Below are 20,807 nucleotides of genomic sequence, written 5' to 3'. Positions count from 1 at the left end.
ATCGCAGATCACAGACTTTGGTTATGGCTGTCTAATATTTACCAGATTATGTTCCAACTGTCAGAAGTCTCCTGGTGTTTTCAGTCAGTTTTATTGTTGCTGTAACCAAAAGACCTGACAACAGTTTTAGAGGAAAAAAAGGTTTAGTTTGGGTCTCAGTTGGTAGATGACCAACTCTGGTCAGGACCTGAGGTGAGACAGAACATCATGGCAGAAGGGTATGTTGGAAGAAAGCAGCTGGGACATGGCACAAAGAAGCAGAGAAAGAGAGAAGTCCACTCTCCAGAGACAAAATACATACCCCAAAGGCACACCCCCAATGACACACCTTCTCCAGGCAACCCCTACTTTTTACACTTACCACCCAGTTAATCCCTATATGGGATTAATGCACTCATTAGGTCAAGGCTCCCATAACCCAATAGTCTGACATCTAAACTTTCTTGCATTATTTCACACATGAGTTCTTGGGAGACACCTCATTTTTAAACTGTAACATCTGGTATCCCCATATAAGTCATTTTCTGACATTTTGTCTATTCTGATGGTACATCCAGATGGTCTTCTAATCTGTGAATCCTAATCAACTCCATGCGTAAGTGTACTAGCTCATCAGCTATAACAAAAAAGATTAAAATTATTACATTTTGTACATCTCTTGTGCTGTGGATTCTTGACTATACTTTCAATACATTAAAAGAAAAAGAATTTATGGTTGTTCCTGTTTGAGACTGTGAACTTAAAATTGAATCTCCAAAAAGGTCCCCAGTGTCTGAAATACAAGGGGGCCGAGCGGAGGGACAAGGGAGATACTGCAGAATGAAATTGACCAAATTATGTGCGTAATCTCCTGAGATAGGCACACTAAATTAGGGTTCCATGTTCTCTTCTGTTCCTAGGACCTGGAGGCATAAGTCAATCCTGGTTGACCAGGTTGAAGGCCAGAATAAGGAGAAACAAGGCCAGGATGAAAAGGTGGAGGTGAACAAGACCCAGAAGTTGAAGGTCTATCCAGAGCCCCATGTCCAAATTGGGTGAGTCTGTAAGAAGCAGGGTCAGACAAAGGCTGATGATCAATGACCAGGACGGGAAGCAAACCCAGCCATAGCACAAGACCTGAGTGGACTTACGGGCTACTGGAACTCTTGCTCCAACTCGACTCTGACTCTGCCAGTCAGTCAGTCCTTCTCAGAAGGAGACAGAAAAACCAGTGAAACAATTTGGACCAAGTTTTACCATCTGACACCTTATGCTAGTGGGAATTGAAAGAACAACTATGGTTCTAATAGAGCAGGAAGTAACCTGCTGATCACATTTTCTCCCTCGCTCCTTCCCTGCCTCTCTCACTTCCTTTCTTTTCTTTCCCTTTTCATTTCCCCCCTCCTGTTTATCAAGAACACTGAGGGACTGGGGTTGGGGGTGGGGACAGAACCCACTAGAAGGGATTAGAATAAAAATTATAATTACCCATCCCCTATTTCCCCAGACTTAGCATTTCCCTGAGGCAAATGCTTTCTGCACTTAATTCTTGCGCTTTCCTCCCTGACTCTACCTGATTTATGGACTCTCTCTTGACTTATTCATTTAAAATATTGCCAAGGCCCTCGCCCACAGAAAGTTAAGGATTTCATTTGCCTCGTACTCCTCTTTCCTATTAGAACAATTATTTTTTCCCTACTATTCATTCCTTTTGTACTTTTGAATAATAATGTGAACATATATTTTTAAATAGAAGGGAAACCAGTGGAATAGAGGAAGGGGTTCAAGTGGAGGAAAAGGGGAGAGACTGGGGATTGAAACTGAACAAATTATGTGCATATATGAATATGTCACAATAAATCCCACTATTATATATAATTATAATACACTGATAAAATGTAAAGTGAAAAAAAAAACATATTTTTATGTTCCATCAACTTTGGAAAGTATTTCTGACTTTCAACCAAGTTACATGAAGATATGAGTGCCTGCCCTTCTCCTCCCCTGTCTCCCCTTTTTCTGACTGTGGGAGTTTGCTCTTACATTATCAGGGTTGGTCAGGTTACATTTTCTCCTATAACCACATTTAGTCTTCTATGTTCTTTGAGGCTTATTCTCAAGGCTAAAAACAAGTAGACAGTATTTTGCTCTATGTAAGTTATCAATATATTAATCAGTGCTCACTTCAGTAGCACATATACTAGAATTGAAACAATACAGAGAAGATCAACATGGCCCCTGGGTAAGGGTGACTTAAAATTTGTGAAGTGTTCCATATTTTTTAGAGGTTAGAAAAGAGAAGGGAGATACAGGGAAGATGAATGGTAGGTATCAAAATGCAATTAGAGAAGAGGAATAAGTTCTAGTGTCCTACAGCATGGTAGAGTAACTATAGCTCACAATACTTTCATGTTTTATGAAGAACTAGAGGAGGAGCTAGAAGGTTCTAAACAAAGAAATGATAAAGAGAAGGAAATGATGATTATCACACTGTACTGCATAAATATGCATGATTATTATAAGGTAGTTTTTAAAGTATATATTAATCAATTATTTCCATAAACATCGAGGCAGGCACTGAGCTACAATTGTACAATGGGTGTTATGAAGCAGGCACTATGCACTTGGGTTAAGTGGATTCTCTTCATCACACTCTGTCAGTGTCTCAAACTCTGCCACCACTTGGTGGTAGGATTTGTTGATGGCAATCTTCATTTCGGTGAAAGCAGAAATAAGAGTCTAGCCGTATAAGCTCTCAAATGTCTCTGGGGTCTAAACACCTTGATTTTTAGAAAGCAGGTATAGGGAAGGGAACTTTGGGTTTTGCCTGAGCATTAGCAGTAAAGGCTCCAAAGTCAGGCATGGGTGAGGAGGATTTAGGCCCCCACCAACTGACCTGCTCTTCCCTGACAACTTGAATCAACTCCTGCAACTTCTCCCTCTAACACCACCACCAAGATTCTGCAATATGGCTTCCACAATCTGATTACTCATCAGCTTCCATTAGCTTTACCTTGTCTAGAAATGTGTTGAGATGGCTCTTCCACTCTTTCTCCCCACTATATTCACTGTTAGGAGTCAAGTCTGAGTAAGCACTTTTCTTCAGGATTGTCCTCTTATGTTCTTCCTTTCCTGGTCCTGACCTTTAGAGCATTGCTATGGCAGCATTCTGAGACCATTTAAGAGCAGGGTCCTCTAAAACAGATTTTTCTGGAATCTTTTCTTTATCTGGGTCAGAGTATGGACATATGGAGTGTCAGATTTATTGGTAAATGAAACTCACATTTCACATTTGGGTCAGCCTCCTGAATATTCCTGTGATTTAAAAAACATTGCCCACCTAATTTCCTTTTAGTGTGAATGGACCTTCTCACTGAATGTCCAGTTCCTGACACAGAAGACAGAAAGGAAGAATCAGTCAAAATGAGCAAAGCTGAGAGAATAGCCAGTCTGCAGTCCTTCTTCCCTTCAGGAACAAACTTTCTCTTTTTCTTATTTTGCCTCTTTTGTTTGTGTATTTGTTTGTATGCTTGTTTGGATGTGAATTAGAAGAGGCAAGTTTTCCTGTTAGTTGCTGAACCAATTTGAGTCAGCAGGGACTACCTTTGTCTCCTGTGTGTGATGACCCAAAGGGTCAGAGATGAGGGAACTCTCCAAGGGCCTTGCCTGGCAGATCCAGTTTCTCTGTCCATGTGAAGGTTCTGTGGGAGGCATCAAATGACTCCGTGCTTCTCTGGGCCATCAGTCACCTCATCAAGTCTGGGCTTTGCTTGTGGCTTGGCCCAGGCTCCTGGCAGAGAAGAGTCTGGTGAGCTAGGCAGGGCTGGAGCTCTCGACCGTGGACAGGTTTAAAGGAAGACAAACATCATGTCGCCTGTCTCAGGAGGGCTTTGGGACTTTTTCTTAAATTTTCATTCTTTTCTCCTTTGCCCTTATGTAAAACATAAAACATCTTAGACAGGTTCTGTCACTAAGATACTGATCTTTGCGGCCCAGACGAAGAGTGCAAAGAGAGGGCAGAGGATTCTGCCTGAGGGAGACAGCTTGAAAAATGGAACCGTAAGGCTGGGTCTCCTGCTTTATAAGCATCTGCTGACTGGTACAGGGATCGGGAGACAGAAAGCCCTCGCCTTCTTGGATACACAGATAACTGGATAACTTAGATACTTTGATTGAATCACACTTTTTTCTCAGTTGTGATCCTTGTGGAGACGAGTCATTTTATAGTTATTTTGGAAGTGAATTGCCCTATAAGAAACACGCTTGTTTTGAGTTTGTTCTTTGGGCTGATAATTTTGTAACTACAGCCTGGCAATGACCTTTTCCAACTTAAAAAAAAAAAAAATGTATCAGGCGATTGAATGGAGAGATAAAATATGGAGATAGGGGCAAAAAATAAGTCATTTGCCAATGCCACACCTAGGGAAAAACTGGTAATAAAACAAAGGCCCTTGTATAATTATTTATCCGTCTACACTCAACCCCTTCCTTTTATTCAGTGTAGGCTTCTTGGATTCTGTGATAGTCAGTTTTCTATTGCTGTGACAAAATATCTGAATCAATTCAAAAGTAGGAAGGATTTATTTTGACTCATGGTTTTAGAGGTTTCAGTTCATGGTTGCTTGGCCCTCTTGCTTTGGGCCTGTGGTGGCCCAGTACATCATGGCAGATGTACCTAGAAGAGGAGGACTGTTCACTTCATAGTGACCAAGAAGCAAAAAGAGAGACAGGATGTGGCCAGGTCCTCAACATTCTCTTCAAGTTCACACTCTTAGTGACCTAAATTCCTTCCACTAGGTCCCACCTCCAGACGTCCCCCTACCTTCCAATAGTGCCATGGTCTGGGGACTCGATCTTTGACACATGGGACATTTCAGATCCAAATGATAACAGACCCTGCAAGGCAGACTTTTTCATTACCTAATATGTTTTGTAATTACATAATATATTTTATAATGATCTGTACATGACTTCCATCCCTATTAGAATTTGATCCCCTGGAAGTTAGAGATTTTCTTATGTTTTTGAACTCTATCATTGATTTAGTGCCTTACAGAAGTAAGCTAAAAAAAAAAAGTTACATTCAATGAACATGAATGAATGGCATATGGATCAGGGACTTTTCTTTCTAGTTCCTATGTCCAAAAAAGGGTTTTGCCTTTTGAAGTGTGTTTTTAGACCATCAGTAATAACAAAAACAACAGCCACAATTCACTGAGTTTTTACCATGTTCCAGGTACCATTCTGAGCCCCGTATGTACAGTATCTCACTTAATCCATATCCCTCCCTAAGTACACTTATATTCTTTTCTAGTGTCAGTGTCTTAACCTTCTCCACTGTGATCCCTGCCATGTCATAAATAATGTTCACATTCTGTCTTCCCTCAGTCATAAGCATCACAAGGACAGAAATTTTGTTTTTCCTTACATGATGCTGCTAAATCCTCCACCATGCAGTCCATATAGTATATGCCATGTCATACGTTATGAATTAATCTTTGTTACATTTCTTACACTTGAAGATTCTTTTGCTTGATGTGCAGTATTTGTACATATTTATGAAGCAAAATGCAGTGTTTAAATTCATGTGTACAGTGGGTGATGATCCACTCAAGGTAATTAGCATATCGATCACCTTACATTTTTATCATTTCTTATGGTGAATATATTCAAATTTCTCTCTTCTGTTTTGAATGTATGACATACTAATCTTTGTTACTTTAATGACCTTTTCCAAATCTCTATCAGGTGCAAGTCTAAGTATTCTCTAGTATAAGTACTGCAATCCTGGATGTCTCTGTTCCTTTTTTAAAATTTTCAGACAGAACATAAAGGAAACTCACCTAAAAATATTGGTCACTTCTATTGTCACCATCAGGTTACTCTGTACCTCCAACTTTTGAAGTGGCTGTTTTTCTGGTCCTGCTTGGATATGCTTTTGGTCATTGCCAGGCAGTGTTATCTCTACTTTACATGCTATCTCTCCCAGGTATTGCCACTCTCCTTTGGAATTCCAGGTGTCTACAGAACTAGAGTGAAGTAGGTACCTCTAGGGACAAGACAAGACAGGACAGACTCCAATGCAGAAGACCCTACCCAGCTTAGAAAGCTCAAGGCATCTCTAGGTCCCGAGAGGAGTCAGATGGGTTCCCCGCCTCTCTCCATCTGCCTCCAGCTAGATCCCCCTCCAGCCCATTTCCCGCACTGCTTGTGCATTCCATGTTTCCATTCTCAGAGGATTTTCTGTGTTGTTTTAATAGATTTGTGGTTCTGCTGATTTGAGCCCCTTGGTAAGCATCCCAGATCCAACTTCTCACTGCTCTATCTCCAAGTGCAACCATCTCCTCATTGGTCTATTCCCAAAGCCAGGAAAGACCAAAGCCATTCCCACAAAGTGGGCTAAAAACATTCTCATTATCTCAAGGCACCAAACCAACTTTCTAAAAGTGGCATCTTGGTTGGATGCTATTTTCTCTCTAACTTGCATGAATTCCAGAAATGCGGATTGCCTACACACATCTTAACAAACACTCTGCAAACCTCTGGAGTCACTGCCATTTTGGCTGCGTGCATGTGTGTGTATTTGATTTGGGTGTGTGTGGGTGAATCGGGGATCTAACCATTTCAGAAATAAATCAGCAGAGAACGGGAAGAGTGTTATTGCCTACTGGCACTGACTGTGTTTGTTATACTGGGCTTGTTGCTGGGATCATAAATCCATGGTAGGAGAACAGAGGCGACTCACAGTTTCCATTATGATAATAAACTGCAGATGACTATTAAAAGTACCCAGGCATTTATTTCATTATGAGGGTGGCAGCCTTGGACAGTGAAAAACTAACTGTACTAGATACTGGGAGTCTTGGGTATCTGCTGTGTGATCTTAGCAAAGCTGCTCCACCTCTGACTCAGTTGCCTCAGTAGAAAATGGGAAGCTTGCACTTGTTCGTCTCTAAAGTTCCTCTCAGAGCACAAGCTATGGTTCTTGGAAGGTCTTTCATTTTTCCAGGGAGAATGACAATCTAGGTCACCATCCTGTAGTCTGTGTCTCTTTCTCCAGTCCTATTCCCCAGCATTGTAAAGCAACCTCTTCAGCCCCACAGATTCAGACTTTGGCCCGACTCCTCACCTCAGAAGCCAGGTTGAAACGGTGAGGGCCTTCTTGCTGCTTGATAACAACATGGCGTAGGGCATCCCATGGTGAGATGGAATAAGCATGCTAGCTCAGCTCTTTTCCTCTTCTTTTAAAATCACTAATGCCATCCTGGCCCCCAGCCTCATAACCTTACCTAATCCCAATTACCTCCCAAAGACTCCACTTCCAAACACCATTAAAATATAAGTTTAGGGATTAAGTTTCCAGCATATGAACTTTGGGGGACACATTCAAATTGCAGCACCAGATTTCAGAGCCACAACACTGGAAAGGACCTTCCTGGGCAGTTCCTGCTACTACTAGACCCACCTGTCCATTCTAAGTCATAATATAAAGCTTTATGCTCATGTAGGACAGTGTCTCACAGAGGACATAAAGCAGGCCTTGCATGAGAGATCATCTTCACCACTTCCATGACATTTTCTACACTATTTTTTTTAAATTATAAAAGGAACTCATTCTATTTTGTTAATTTTAGAAGACAAAGGTAAGTTTACAAAAGAAGGTAAAAAATTTTAATCCCATATTTCTACCCCTCCTACAGAGAAATTCTGTTAGTGTTTTGTTGGGTTCTCCACATTCTATGACATTTTTTTTACATTGCTGGGGTCATGCTGTTTAAATACCTCATCCTTTCCCATTTAAACATTTCCTCATTCGATCAAAGTCACATAAGTAATATTTTAATGACTCCATAATATTTTGTTTTGGAAGTATTTGCCTTAAGTTGAATAGCTTGTTTCCAGTTTTATTTTTTTTTAAATATTGTTATAAGTAATGCTGAGATGAATATCACTGGGCCTGTTTCTCTGTGAATTTCACATTATTTCCCCAAAATACATTTTTGGAAGTGAGTTACTAAATTAAAGAAGATAAGTAATTTTAAGTCTCTTGATACCACTTTGGTCTTAATTTTTCAAGCCTATTTTGTGTCTCAATACCACTATCTCTTCCCTTAAAGAATATCATGTCCATCTCAATCATGAGAGAACTTAAAATTTTCTAACACTTCCCTGAAGCAATGTATGCCAAAACATCCTCCCAGGAAACGTCAGATTTCAGATCTTAGTCCCGAACTGTCAATCGTCTGCCTGACCCTAGGCCTCTGCCAGAACTCTACAACGCTTAATTTCAATGTTGCTATCAAATGTGGAGTTATAAAGGAAAGAGAGAGAAAATGACTCTTTACTCTAAGGAAGAGAAAATGGGGGAATGTGAAAATTCCTAAGATGTAGTTATCAGAGCCCCTATTTGATGTGCTTGCCCTATTAAAATACAGTAGGACCAGATACCACTGGGATGAACTGTGTGAGTCTCTGTGAGTTCCACAGCCTTATTGCACACCAGTGTTCTCTTCTGTAACATGGGCAGAGTGAACTAGGTGGTTTTTAAGGTCTTTTCAGTCCAGGTTCAGATGGTTCAGCAGTATGAGGATTATGAGATAAAATCATAAAAGTGATATGAAACAACTTTGACCATGATGCTTTCTTTGAAATGGTGATTGCTACCCAAAGATGGTGGTAAAGAGTGCTGCAGAATTGAGTCTAGGTTGAGTTTGGAATTTGATTGAATCTCAGCTTTGCTAATTATTAGCCACAGGTATCCTTAGATCAATTTTTTAAATTCTTTGAGCCTTAGTTTCTTCAACTGTGAAAGAACTGATAACAGAGCCCTGGAGCCACTGGAGGATTATATAGATAATGCATACAACTGGCACACAGGATGTCCTCAGGAACAGCATTGTGAGAACTGCAATATTTGGAGCTATGAAATGACAGCTATTCTTAGTTCAGCAGGGGAAACTGAGGCTGGGGGAAGTTGTCCCTTGATGAAAATTACACAGCAGTTTAGTCATGATATCCCAAATCACCCCTGGCCTTCTTGTCTCAATCCTCCATTGCCGCATAACTCAGGACACAGCTGAATGAAGACAAAGATTTCAAGTGGAAGGATATGAAAAGGCATCTTTGGCTTTATGACCATGGCTCAAAGCCAATGCCTGTATTGTGTATGCACAAGTGTATTTTATTCAAGCAAGATGGGAAAGTCATGATTAGATACCACTGTGTATAAGATGAGATCAAATGTTCCTCTTGAGAGCATTATGTTAAGCAAAATAACCAAATTCAGAAAGTCAAGGATTTGTTTTCTTTTTATGTGAAAGCTATAGAGAGGCAGGGGGAAATGGTTGGGCGGCGGGGGTCTCATGAAAATAGAAGACTTGTAGAGTAGAGGCAAGAGGAAGGAGACCAGGGGGAGAGAGGAGAGAAGGGAAAAGGGAAATACTGTTGAACAAAATTAATCAAGTTATATTGCTATATTGTGTGCATGCACAAATGTGTAACAACAAATTCACTATTATGTATAATTATAATGCACCAATTGAGAAAAAAAAAAAAAAAGATCTAAATGTTCCTGCCTGGCATTTAAGGTGTCTCCCAGTTTGGCCTCAATCTGCTGTACCATGCTCACCTTCCTGTTATGGCCTTGTGGGCTCCTGGTTTTACCTCAAATCCATGGTGTGTCAGTGTCCTGACAGGGATTTCACACCGCTCTGCTGTAGCTGCTCCCCTCTTCTCCAAGCCCTTCCCTCATGCCACCAGGTAGTATCTTCCTCATCCTCCAAGCCTCAGCCCAAATATCAGTCCCTTATGGGTGAAAGATTCTCTGCTTTCTGGAAATATTCTTCACTTCTTGCCAAGTGCTATAGTTTGGTTATGACTCCCACAGTTTCATGCGGTGGGAACTTAACTCCTAGTACAAAAGTCTTGACAGGTGGAACTTTTAAGAGGTGATTAAGGCAAGAAGGCTCTTGCCCTCATGAATGCATTAATGTCATTATCACAAAAGTGGTTTGTTATAAAAGTTAGTTTGACTCTCTTGCTTTCTGTCTTGTTCATGGGATGCCTTTCACCATGTTACGGCTGAGCAACAAGACAATAGCCAGATGCAGCCCCTCCATCTTGGACTTTCCAACCTCCAGAGATATGAGCCTCGTAATTGTCTGTTCATTATAAATTATCCAGTCTGTAGTATTTTGGCACCAAGACACCCATTTTAACAAGGCCATTTCATAATGCGACTGATGTGATTTAACTCTAGGATGTGTGGGATCAGCTCTCCTGTAGACTCTGTAGTGTGTCAGGACTTCCCAAAGTTAATCAAGAATTGCTTCTGCAAGACCTCCCAAACCCAGAGAGCCTGAACCTCAGCACAAATGTGTGCCTGATCTTTTAAGAGGGGATTGAGAAGGGAACCTATTTATTTTTTGTTCCATTTAGCAACAAATAAGAAATGAGTATCTTAAAAAGACTTTCATGCCCCAATCTTTATTTATATATTTTCCCCCCTCTGGGAATCTACATTTTTTCATCTTTGGGGCCTGAATGCCTATTTTGGGAGTATTAATATGCAGGGTAATTGTTCTGTGGTTCTTTGGGCAGCTCTGACAATGAGTTAGTCACTTACTAAATCACCATTAATGGCTCTGGCAGTGTGCCAGGTGCTCTGGAGATGACAGGAGACACACCTGCCTTTTCAGTCAGAGCAAACCACAACAGGTAGCCTTTTCAACCCTAGAGATGGCCACTGTATGGGGTTGCAGTGGAGCGTGAAGGTCCCACAAAGGTCTCTGACGTTCTTGGTCACCTGCTGCCCACACTCTTTCCCTCTATCTTCACTTTCAACTTAAGGCCACTCCCTCTTTTCTGTCTAAGCTCTAACATGCTCAGACAGATCCCTCTCTGTTCCAAAGGCTTCCAGCCACACGTAGTCTCTGTAATACACAGTCTCCTCGGTTTCACTCCAGTAGTTTTGTGTTTGCATGTCTTATCTCATCTAAAAGACAAAGTTCTTAGACAAGTGGGTTCTCATCTTCTTTTGAACTCTTTAAAGTACTTATTGGATTGCTAGGTACTCAACCAACAATGAATAATTCATGGTTTGGACAAACGTTCTTCACGTACCAACAGACAAAATTGGGAGCCTCTAGTTTTGCTACTCAACATGCAATCTGGATCAGCAGTAATGGCATCTTCCAGGCAGAAATGCAGAATTTGCAGATCCTGCCCCAAACCTAAGGCAGACATCAGAATCTGTATTTTCACAAGATCCCCAGGTGGTTCGTATGCATATTAAATTTTGAGGAATACTGCAGTAATTGGCATTCTCTGTCAAATTCTTGATATTTCTTTCTCACTTGGTTCACAATTTTTGCTTCCCCATCTCTCTTCTTTCCCCTCCCCTCAACCGTTTTCTTCCCTGTATCCTCAGTCCTACCACTGGCCACTCCATTCCTGCCTACACGGTGCCCAGTTCGCCTTCTCCACTCTTTTCTTGTTGTTCTTTGAGCCCCCAGCACAAGGTATGTTACTAATGCATGCCAGAGGTCTCCTGTTTTGTTGAATCAAATACATTTCTTGCTCATCACACTGCCGTGGGAGAGGTATTTAGCAAGAAATCTGAACTTGGTCATCTCTTGAATGGGTTTTTTTCTTTTTTTTGCCTTTTCTGTTTATCAATTCACTCTCAACTGAAGTTAGAATTGGCTGACTAACAGAAAATATGTGGTGGCAGTGAATTTGATCTTTACTTATAAGTTTACCAGCCAAAAACAGAGTTTGGAAACTACAACACTCTTCATTACTTAAGCCTCTAAGTCTTTGACTCCAAGCACGGTATGCCTCACTTTAAGACAATCAAACACAGAAAATCATATTTAGAAAAGGAATGCCAGGGTTGGCTTTAAACCATAACTCTTCCACTTTAAAAGAAGACTTCAAAGAGTCTTTAAAATGACTTTACAATTACATCTATTCACATCTTGATAAGAGGACAGGCATCTTAAAATTCAAGGGAGATTTATCTTCAGTTTGACTTTCTGCATTTTATGGGGAATCCAGGATAAAGTAGGTTTGGGACTTGAATTAAAGAGAAAATTACCTGAATTCCCCACCCCCTTTTTTGTAAGCAGGAACTCAGCAGCTAAGTACTGTTGCTGATGATCATATTGCTTTTTGGCTCACATTTCCTACCTGAGAGTTGATTTACAGTGATAATTTTCTTTGGACATTTTAAAAAGCAATTGTTCATAAAGGAAAAGAGATATATATTGGACAGCGTCTTCCTGAATGTCAAGGGCTGACAATTATTAGGTCATGTGATTTCTATTCATTTTCCTAAATTCTCTGATTGCTTGCACAATAACTTTCTTCCCCCAATCAATTAGTATAACAGTTCATATCAATATTTTATTTTTAATGGTTGACTACTCATTTCATTAAAAATGTAGGTGCATTAGCTCCATGTAAAATGATACCATTGGGGTGGTCATATTTAAATATTCATAACGTAAAAGTTAATAAATCTGAGCACAGTGTTTGCATTTTAAAAAGTCAGGCTACCGTCAGATGTATTTAGTCTCAGATGAGACCCATTAAATTACAAACCCTGAGCATCATCTTTTTGTTGATTCTTCACAACAAAACAATGAAGCAGAAATGCTCTAAGAATAGTATCGCCACCCGGTAACTCACTGCTCTGATCAACTTCATCCAGCTCTAACTCGCTTCCTCTCCTTGTTGCTATCATGTTACCCCGTCCCCGGGATCCTAATCACTAAGCCTATTTAAAATCAAAGAAGTTAAATACTGGGTGTGCATAAGATTTACTTCCATTTCATTAAATCCATCTTTCCCCACCCAAATAAATCCAATGCATCATGTGGTAGATGTATACTAAGAGCCCAAGAGACCTCCATTCCCAGTGGGCTTCCTCCCAAATGGAGAAAGAAGTGTATACTTCATAGGGGTCAAATTTATTTGTTGTGTGTGTGTTCACAAGCACAGATAACCTTAGAATCAACAAATTTCATAAATCTACAAATTGGGTCAGCAGGTGGAAGAGTCCAGTGAAGGAAAGGGTATCCTTGATATTCTACCAAAGGCTTGAGAATGTCATTCAGAAACAGGGACACTGACACACACAGGGTTCGCCCTCCCCTAAGAGCCCCCAACAACTTGGTATGGGTATGGGATTACTGTTTTCTCATATTCCACCCCAAATCTACTGTACTGTTAGCCAAGCTTGTCTGGATTGGACAGAAGAGGCCTAGGCTACAAATACAAACAGGTCATCTGAAGCACAGGACTGAGGGATGACATTTCACAAACACCAGTAGCCTTGCCCCTACTAGTATGGATGATTAAGTATCAATGAGGTTTGGGAAGAACATAAAATTTAAAAAAAACTTTTTTAGTTGTCAAAGGAGCTTTATTTTATTTATTTATATGTGGTGCTGAGAATCAAAACCAATGCCTTACACATGCTAGGCAAGCGCTCTACCACTGAGCCACAACCCCAGCCCGAACATAAAAATTTGAAGAGAGGAGACAGGTGGTCCAATGTCTAGCTTCTAAAATCATGTTTAAAACAAGTAGGTCTTTGCATGAGAAAACCAGGTCTGTGATCCAAAGTGACCTCATCCTACTCCATAAGGAACTAGGTCACATTCCTTCACTGAAGCCCACGTAGAGCCTTAGAATCCTTCTCTGCCCATTCTTCTGGTCAGCCTCTGCAAAATGATCATGAGTTGAAGCCTATTTGCTATCACCAAAGGTGAGTGTTTAACAGAAGAGGAAAAAAATTTTCCCCTTTAGCCAAGGCAGGGAAGAGCAAATTTAATAACTTTCTGAAGCTGGAGATCTTTGTGAGGCCTCAGATTTTGGAGGTCAACCCCAGGTTCAAGGCTGTAAGGAGTGAAGAGTCTTTGGACACCAAAGTCAAAATCCCCAAGTTTGTTTCAAATGGTCCCTGAAGTGAAGCTCACAAACACTCTGTCTCAGACACTCTGTCACAAACACTCTGTGGAGCAAGGCTTGTGATTCTAGTCATCTTTTATAAACCAGATTCTTTTTCTGGGTCCAGTAAGGAATGAAATTACTCAAATTCATATACTGTATTTATTTGATTTTGCTGAAGACATAAAATTCAGTTGTTCTGTCATGAATGAGGCACATGTGGCATCTATATATATAGCAGAGAGAGAGACAGATGGTGTGTAGTCTCCCACAGATACATACACAGGCCATGAACATAGAAAATATACAAAAAATCAAATGTTTTAAGGTTGTATATATATTGCACAGCTGAAAAATCCTGGAGTCATCTACTCCAGAGTTTCTCAAAGTATGATCCACAAACCAGCTGCATCAGAACCTTCTGGGAGGTCTGTTAAAATTCAGGATGGGGAGACCCACTCCCCACCCCTGGAATCAGTCTCCCCACACCTTTGCCAAGAGTGATTTTGGATCAGTGATGTACTTCTGGTTGAAGGGAGCCTCTCCCAACAATGAATGTTACTCTGTGACTTTGGGTACCCAGGCATATCTGTGCCTGGGCATGACTGTATTTCATTGGCATGAGTAAACACATTTGAGAATTATCAGTGGGTTCAGGATCACCTTTATAGCTCTCCATCTCTAAAGTTAATCATGGCTTTAAGTTTGTATTGTTGTTCAACAAAAAGAACTTCTTCCTCCTGGATCTGTGGTGCATTATGGTCATTAATGTGACACTTCTTGGAATCATTCCTTGTTACACTTGGACTTTCTTCTTCCCGAGTCAATTATAGCCTCTTTATAGTTTTCCATCTGTGCCCATAACATGATTAAATGTTCTTGATTTTCTGAAATCCAGTAGCTAAATGAGTGAGAGGAGTTATAGTAAGAGAGAACAATAGTAATGCTGCCTTTTTATACCCTTCTTGCTTTGCCTGGTGGAAGCACACAAATTTAAGGTAATATGATTAATCTGGAATAGTGGTCTCTATCATCACAGAAAATCAGGTCTCTTGAAGGATTAAATTATGGCATCTATTTAGTTGCATTAAAATCACAATTTAAAAGGTTTAGGTAGGAATCAAGTAACATACCAGAAGTCGCAGAAACTGAAGGGACAATTCCAGAGGTCAAATGTATTAAAGGGCTCAATGCGGCCAAGGCTCTGAATAGAGTACTCTGATTTGTAGACTCCAGTGTTGACGCTACATGATAAAGCAGGAGGATGTCAGAGAACCTTTGAGCATCAGTTCAATTCCAAAGAGGAAGTTTGCCATCCTCTGAGGAATTGCTTGGATCAGCCACGAAACGAGGCGGGCTGCCAGATTCATATGAAAGTCAGTGGCCGCAAGATTCAGAATCCTAAGCCAAGCTCCTGAGAGTGCTCCTTGGCCAGTGCTATGTGGGGTTTAGGGTGAATTTCTCCTGGAAAGCTGAGTTTGCCCTTAGCACAGTTTCCTCTGTGCAGTGCTTTGGGAAAAGAGCCATTGTCAAATTCCTGCTAAGGGAGGGCTCTTGTGCATTTTATTGCACTATAAATTGTTACATGTCACCCTTGAGTAAGAATTTATCACAGCTCTTCTATGGGATTAAGGAGTTAGAGATGCCGGATAACTCCAGGGGTTGGGGGTGGGGCTAAAAACACCATCACTGCAGACACAGAGGCCCCTGTTTTCCTAGGCCTGTCTTTGTAGATACAACAAAGATTTGATGTGGTTGCAAGCCCTGCTTTGTGCTATGTAGATGGCAGGTGTAGAAGGGACAGCAGACCTGGATACCTAGGAGAGAAACAGGGAGCCCCCAAGGCCCCGACATGGTAGTGATAGCATTTATTGGCCACCTTCCCCGTGCCACTTGCTGTGATAGCAGGTTTTTGCTATTATCACTATCAACATGTAAGCCTCTAATTAGATGCATCATCTCATAGACTTCTTACTAGAAGCCTATGAGGTTCACAGAATTATCACTGCTGTACAGATAAGGAAACTAAAGTTTAGAGAATTAAGTCACTAGGTTAAGGGCACATGGTCTGACTCCAGGGTACTCACTTTTCCGGGGGGAAGCATTGGAGATTGAACCCAGGAGTGCTTTACCACTAAGCCATATCCCCAGTCCATTTTACTTTTTTTTTTTTTAATTTTGAAATGGATCTTGCTAAGTTAGGACCTTGCTAAATTTCTGAGGGTGCCCTCAAACTTGCAACCCTCCTCTCTCAGTCTCCCAAGTTGCTAGGATTACAGGCATGATTTCAGGGGACCCACTCTTAACTCTGATTCGGCATGCCTAATGTTTTCAGGGGGCAATAGCACTTGGGCTCAGATGGTTATGTGGTGGGTGGTATTATTCCCACCCCAATACCTTATTTTGTAGAGAAGGAAATGGAATGGAGTGTAGACAGCTCAGGTTAGGTATTTGCAGTGACTCCATATAAGTGTTGAGCCAGCACTCACAGTCAGGTCTACCTGGTGCTAATGGTTGCCCTTCAACAGATAACAGTGGCCAGGCTGGGGAATGTGACCTTCACTTGGTGGAGAGTATGACTTTCAGGGCAACAACAGAGAATGACTGAGACCTGTGTGGGTCAGACCCTGATATAATGCCTTGCCCAGTCCACCTCAGGGAAACCCTGGCTATAGCTGTGAAGACATATATCATCATATTTCATATATCAATCCTGTGTACCAATTCAGGTAGAACATAATTGAGTGACAAAATGGCTGGTTCAGGCAATAACGAGTTGTCAGAAAGGGTAGAAGAAATCAATGTGAACCAAAGTCGTTGGGGAAGAGGATGAAAAATTGAGATGCATATAAAATATGGGTGGTATTTGGAGATGCAAACAGTCTTTTTTCCCAGTATTTCCAAGTGTCCTTCATGTACTAGATGTGATGGGGAAGTTTAAAGAAATATGAAATATATTTTCTAGTTTTTAGTGGTTTACAGTCTTCGTGGTGAAATAAGACATACAGAGAATGGCAATGATCAATACTAGGTAATATCTAATTAATAACTAAATTACATTCCATTACAGTGTCTCTAAGCACTAGAGAGTTTCAGAAATAGCACAGGAAAGGCTTTCTGCAGGAGGTAGTACTCAAGATGCCCCTTGGCATCTGACTGTGGCGGAATCACCTGGTGGTGCCACTCTGAAGGGAAGTGTTTGCTAGCCCTCGGGCTTCCTTGCCAGAGGCCAGACCTGTTGCCTCACTGGTGTGTGCAGCACACTGCACAGGTGTCGTCTGCTAGTGGGCCCTGCACAGGTCCACTTTGCTACTCTGTGAAATCTTTTTAATGAGTTTTCACTTAAACATCAGTGAATAGATTCTGAAGGTCCTCAGTAATTCTCAGTGCTGGGGAGTAAGGAGAGTCAGGTCAGGGGACTCGCAGTCAAAGAAGTGCAACCCCTGGCATGGGGAGCCATAAGTAGACAGGGAATGGATCTCCTGTACCACCATCAAGCGGGGACATACTCAGCATTCACATGCTATCTTTAGCAGAACACCAGGTCTGGAAACTGTCAGAAAATCATCAGCCTCCCCTGCCTTGCTCATGAAATAGACAAGAGTGTAGAACCAGCTACTGGAGATACTTGAAAATTCCAGGCTGTGGTTATCTAACCTGACATTGACCTGATTTTGGAGACAGTCTTTTGTCCTTGGTGCTGAGTTTCATGCGAGAAAATGCTCTGTTTTATAAATGAGAGCCAATTCTCCTGGGTAGATCAGGGCTCTCAGCATCAAGACTTAAAGTAATGGGCCCAAGAATCTTGAATGAAATGACAGGTATCTGACAAAAAGAAGGTCCTAAGAGCCTTGGGTTCTAAGAACATGGGCACAGTGAAGACTTTCTTTCTCAATGGTGGCAGAGCATTATCTAAGAGAGGGCATAATCCATGGTAGCCACATCAATAAGTTTCTGCCCAGTGGAAGGAAGCCAGGAGCCTCTCAGGTCAAATAATTCAGCTTGTCACATTAGGTGTCCAGAAGTTCTAGAGGAAGAGAGCTGAAGTTGGGGACTTTAAAACAGGAAGGGAAAATATGGAGCATGTGTGGGATTGGGAAGATGGTTAGGATAAAAAAGAATAAAGGATTTCCTCTAAAAGCTGAAGCCATTTGGGATTTAGGGGTCTCATGCATAATATTCTTTTCCCCTACTTGAATTCAAAATCCAAAGAAAGAAAGATGTGGGCCAATAGACAGTTGGAGGTTAGCATGTCAGCTTTATCACCACTATGCTGGTCAGTGAGTATGATTTTCGATCGATATCTTAAGGGTTATCTTAACATTTCATCTGCAGGGATATATGCTGTTTCAGGCAAGGCCAGGCCTTCCCTCACAGAGCTGTGCCTCTCTGCAGGGCCAAAAGCACCAGGATGGATCTGCTCTGTCTGCAGGCAGATCCCAATATACTGACCAGTTGGCTACCCTCAAGAGTGAGGGCATGGATAGAGACTGAGGGAGGGGAGGGATATCTTAAAAGAGGCTCCTTCTCATGGAAACACAAAGCCTGGGGGAAAGTCCTCCTACTCCTTACAAATCCCATGCAGACACAAGGGCCCCCTAGCCTCCACATTATGCTGTAAGGTTGTCCTTATCTGGGACTGATCTGGGCAGACGAGAGGTTCCATAGACTTCTGAGATGAGTGTTGCTGGAATTGCTTCACAAGGCTTAGTGTTTCAGGCCCAGAAGTTGAGGATGGAGCATGAGGACTGGGATCAGAAGAGGAAACACGTCCAGGCAGGTCAAGAGGGCACCCCAAATCCTCCCTGGATTTCTTGTGTTTGCTGCATTTTTTATTTACCTCTATCCAGATAAACTCCTTGAGAGCAGTGTGTATGCATGATCCTTCTCAGAACTGCCCCTGGTTCTTCTCGGTTTGTCCTTAATGGTTCAGTAACTTTGTATGACTGCAAACTGGCAGATCTGGATAAAAACTTGGACTGTTCCTACCAACACTCTCTTGAAGACCATTTTAACCACTAACACCATGCTGGAAGGTCACTTTGTCCAGTCTCCAATCTCCCAGAAAGATAGCCTCAATAACCCCTTTCAGATTCAGCCTCCTTTGGTACATGTGCTGAACTCCCAATTAGTTTGAGGTCTATAATCTCATTGACTGGAAACCTCCACACAATTGTATTTCATTTCATCTTAAAATTAACTGAGGCCTTACTCATATTTCAAAATGCTGGTGTATTACAAATATTTCTAAAATATGTCAGCCCTGCTTGTGCATTAGGAGAAGGTATTTGAGCTTTTCTTGCTGAGTCCTGGCAGTGGGATTAATCTGAAACAGAACTAGACTAACAGGATGAAGTTGAATATGAAGAGGTTGAAGGGGGTTGGAACTAGAAGCCAGATTGGGAGTAGAGAAGAAAAGACCCAGATGGTTAAACCATAAACAAGAAGAGAAGATGCTAGTGTTGGGGAAAGGCATCCCATTAGCACCCAGAGTCAAGAATACAAGATAGCCTGGGACAGATAGAACAGCTATGTCAAGCATCAAATGAATGCCCTGATTTTAGGATCATCATTAGTCTCCAGCCCTATACTTTCCTTTGAGATTCTGATATCCTGCTGGAAGGGGAGGGAACCCTGGACACAACTTAGGACCTTGGAGCACCTCAAAGAGTAATTCTAAATGTAATAGTCCTTATGCAAAAAGCTCTTATGTCTATTTAAGACATTAATTACTTCTGCAAAGTACTCCCATGTACTCAAACACGGTAGTGAAATATTAAATGAAGTAGAGCAGCAAGCACACAGATGGAATGGGAAATAAGATCATTGGCACTCAAGCTATGGAATATTTAGAGTAATTTTATTTAATCTTATTTTCCAATCACCATCTCAAAGACCTTGTGATGGGGTGCATGTGAAGACTGGGAAATATTTCCTGCAAATCTCCACCCAGATCTAAGAAGTGCTGGTCTTCCCCTGACTGAAGCAGATGAGGTCTATCTTGGCCTCTGCGTGGCTTTGGAGGGCGTCCAGGTAATAGAAGAAAATGTGACTTCAGGAAATATTGTCTGACTCCATTTTTTTTTTTTTCTGGACTCCTGATGTTTGAGAATTAACTGGAGTAAAATAAACATATATGTGGAAATTGTATCTAGAAATTGCATTCCAGGCAGTTTCCATCTCTTTCTCTTTGTCCTTTAATATAGTTGAAGTGTCCCAGCATGAGCTACAAAATAAATCTGTGTTTCTCGATGAAATCCAATTGCCTGGACATTACGATATTCATAAATCCTCCAAATTTAGTTCTCTGGAATTTTCCCAGATTGAAATCAAATACACTCCTGCCTGGCTCTCAAATTCCAAGTCAGCACTATCTCCCATTGCACACAGCCGGTAGGTGACTTTTTTTTTTTTTTTTTTTTGCAGAAGGTTATCACAATGTAAGGACTGTGTGAGTACTCGGCGCTTATCTAATCAGGTTTACTTGACACTTGTTTTATTGCGTTCAAATCTCACAGGCTGATCAAGTGACTGGACTGTTTAGTGAGCTGTAAGAAAAGAGAGTCTCCTTGCAAATACCTGCCCTGGTTTTCAACCCTTTCCCCCACAAATTAGAGAAACTTTGCCTCATGACTTGGGCAGACTCATTCCTGACCAATCTCTGACTTGGAAACCTGGGCCCTCTTCCTCTCTACTTTTAGAAAATATTCCTGGGTAGGGAGAGTGTTAGACAAGATAATTCCCAAGGCACCTCTGTGGAGTCTAAAATCTAATTGCTACAGAATTCAGTACAATTCTCTCTGCTCCTGACCACCAAAATAGGTATTTAATAAAAGTGGAATAAATGACCAATTGAAAGAATGAATGGATGAATA

General features: G+C 41.3%; 1 non-coding gene across 1 annotated transcript; it reads left to right on the top strand.

The window, feature by feature from the left end:
* Positions 1–2,155: 2,155 nt before the first annotated feature.
* Positions 2,156–2,261, top strand: LOC124984184 (U6 spliceosomal RNA). Its single transcript, XR_007108638.1, has one exon. It is a non-coding gene; the product is annotated as a U6 spliceosomal RNA (small nuclear RNA).
* The last annotated feature ends 18,546 nt before the right edge of the window (positions 2,262–20,807 follow it).

Source organism: Sciurus carolinensis, chromosome 4 (assembly GCF_902686445.1).
Source record: "Sciurus carolinensis chromosome 4, mSciCar1.2, whole genome shotgun sequence".
In the NCBI taxonomy this organism is placed as follows: domain Eukaryota; kingdom Metazoa; phylum Chordata; class Mammalia; order Rodentia; family Sciuridae; genus Sciurus; species Sciurus carolinensis.
The sequence above is the reverse complement of the archived record's forward strand: the minus strand, read 5'-3'. Positions and strand labels throughout refer to the sequence as shown.